Source organism: Branchiostoma belcheri, unplaced genomic scaffold (genome assembly GCF_001625305.1).
Source record: "Branchiostoma belcheri isolate BF01 breed outbred unplaced genomic scaffold, Haploidv18h27 scaffold403, whole genome shotgun sequence".
NCBI lineage: Eukaryota > Metazoa > Chordata > Leptocardii > Amphioxiformes > Branchiostomatidae > Branchiostoma > Branchiostoma belcheri.
In genome coordinates, this window is record NW_017804025.1 from 1 (window position 1) to 3,255 (window position 3,255).

Below are 3,255 nucleotides of genomic sequence, written 5' to 3' on the forward strand. Positions count from 1 at the left end.
GATATTTCTACCAGTGTAAGTGTACTTATTGAAAGTACAATAAATTTATTGAGAGTGTAGGTTGCACGTGCTTGCGTTAACCATGCATAGGTACTTCGAATTAACCTTCATGTTGTTGCTACTCCAGAGTGAGACTTAGTGTAGAAGTAGTTAACTAGCAAAGTGGTAAGAATGCTCTAAATAGTCTGAATGTCAGATGAAAGACCCAGCTATACCGTTTTGTATTATATTTCTACAGGCTGTCCCTCTGGCTATACTGCATACGGGGGTGCGTGCTTCAAGGCGTACAACCAAGACAAAACCTACAGCCAGGCCAGAGAGGTGTGTGCAGCGGACGGGGCGCTCCTGGCCATGCCGAAGGACAGAGACGTGGACAACTTCGTGAGAGAGCTGAAGAACGACGTGAATAAAATCTCACATTTCTGGTTTGGCCTAAATGATGGGAACAGTGAGGGTGAGTGGGTGTGGGAAGACGGGACTCCACACGACATCAGTACCGACTGGAACCTCTGGCAGCCGGGAGAACCTAACGGTAACGAGGGAGAAAACTGCGCGAACTACTATGGATCAGAGTGGAATGACGCACCGTGCTCCTCTGCTTACAAGTTTCTCTGCCAGCTGAATGAAGGTACGTCACATAACGTTCTATAAAACCAACATAAGTTTTTCTTAAAATTACAGTAAATACTTAACAAATGCAGGCCTTGTGTTTATTTCATTTGTATCAGTTTATTTCATTTGTCTTGGTTTCTTAGATACTTTATTAAGACAATCTTGTGTTTAGGGTAACCGTTGTAAACTTAGAATCGAAAGTTTCTAAGTTATGTTACTCCTTACATACATGTTGTTATTACCTTCACCAAGAAGGTTATGTTTTCAGAAGTGATTGTGTGTGTGTGTGTGTGTGTGTGTGTGTGAAAACGATAACTTGAGAAGGCCTTAATGGATTTGTCTTGATATACTTGGTAGGTGGGTAGGTCTTGGTGGGACCTGAAAATGATTAGATTTTGGACCCCCTAGCGGCTTGTTATGGTACTTCCGCTTTTGATATTTCATGATGTAGATATGCTAAAGTGACGAAATTTGGATGGTAGGTAGCTCTTGTGGTGGGGAAGAAGTGATGTGGGCCCCCAGCGGCTTGCTTTTGAACTGCAGGGCTATATGTTTAAAAATATAAAAAAAAAGAAAACTCAAGAACCGGTTGACGTATCGTCGTAATTTTTGCCATGTAGGTAGCGTACGTGATGCTTGATATAGTGATGTGACAATTATGCAGCAAATATGGATGTAATTTGCATAATTTATGGGGAAATTCTACAAATCAGGTGCATTCCATGATATGACTATTAAAGCTTGTGACATTGGTGATTGAGAACGAAACACAGGCGGATATTGATATATAGAACTTTATTGCACGACAATTGTACAGGGTACATTGTATGGCAAATACTAGTAGGTAACAATAAGTAGCATAGTAAAGTAGATAGGTATAGAATAAAACTTAACAACTTATATATAGAAAAGAAATAATCAAAAGTTAGCTTAGGCTTTACAATCAGGCGGAGTTATCTATGGGTACATGTGACAGCAAATCAGTATTCTTTCTAATAACAAAACAGTCTTTTATGTATTTACCTATTTTTGCATTGTGTTCGCTGTTGCATTTAAATATATAATCAAATCTATCTGTAGCAACAAGTCTATTGAAATCTGTCGTATTTGAAGTGAGATATTTGAATAGATTATCACGTAGGACATCATATCTAGAGCATTCCATGATAAAATGAAATTCATCTTCGATTTTCTGTGGGCAAAATGGGCAAAATCTTTGGTCAGGGGCTACATTGTAATATCTTCCTGTTTCTATATTCAATTATTGATTGTGCAAATAGAATACACATTTTTACAGAAACCAGTTACCATAATACATCATAATAAATATGTCTGTATCTTGATTTATAATATTTAGGTGACATAGTAGCACACAGTTGTACTCGTCCATTAGTCCTCTGCCTTTCCTCCAAATTTGAGGTATTTTCAAGCATAGTAGGCGACCAGGTACTCTGGACAGCCTTAACCCAACAGAGTGTTTTAGCGCCAATTATATATGTCAAAAATGCGAAATTAAGGAACAAACATATCACATGTTGTAATTTGTGTGCAAGTTAATTACATCACAGAAAAAAAATTGTAATAAAATATTCCAATTTGGTGCAAAAATACATGATACCCTTTATGTTTATGATCTTTGTACATGTAAAGCAATCAGCTGCTCTCTGGGACATTTCCGCTGTGGACACGGACTTGCCTGTATCCTATCCTGGAAGCGTTGTGACGGGATCGCAGACTGCACGGACTGGAGTGATGAGGAGGGCTGTGGTAAGTCACTGTTATGAGCCCATGTAGCATGCATGTGTACTAAACTTGTAGTTGTTCCTAATGCAGAAGTCACATTTCCAACGGGGCCCAAGCTGCATGTTCCCAGTCTAGACGCCAGCCGGCGTCATGAAGCTGGGCGGATGCCGGCTGTCATGGTCATAATTAGGTTACGGCCTCGTCCTGACGTATTTTTCCGGGGTCCGGGGTGATTTTAAGTCCGGGTCCCTACCGATAGTGTCAAAACCAGACAGACTCGGTTTTGAATGGTGACCTAGGCGTAACAAACATTATCAGATAGTCAGAAGACATCAACCCATCAGAAGGCTCCATTTCCATTCCACAAGACTGCCCCACGGTTTGGAACGGTGACCTCAGCATTTATGATCAATGGGAGAAAATTAAGAGGATTGTATGGTTTGATAAGACTCATGCTATTTCTTTCATGACTTTTTTTTATGTTTCAAGAATTCTGAATTTCGTCATTTCTTCATGTACAAAGTCATGTCAAACATGTCTTAACTAAGATGGGCAAAGTAGTCCAGTGGCCACAAAAGACATGATTTTCAAAGGGTCCATGAAACAAATTAATCTAAGGAACGAACCAGATTGTCCTCGTACACTAGTGGTCAATAGTACAGTTTTGAATTCATGCTACAGTTACCTTTTGTTTAGAAAGCTTGTCTTCTTGAATGTTGTCAAGATTGAAAACATTGAAAATAGCATTATCAATTGTTTTAAACCTTTCAGTATGCAAACCAATCCCTGAGGATTTTGAAATCGACAGCAGGCTTGCAATGCTACCGAATCAGCTGGGACAGACGACATTTGAGGAGATACAGAATTCCTCTGTCGTGGAGCTGCTCAACAGTTCGTACA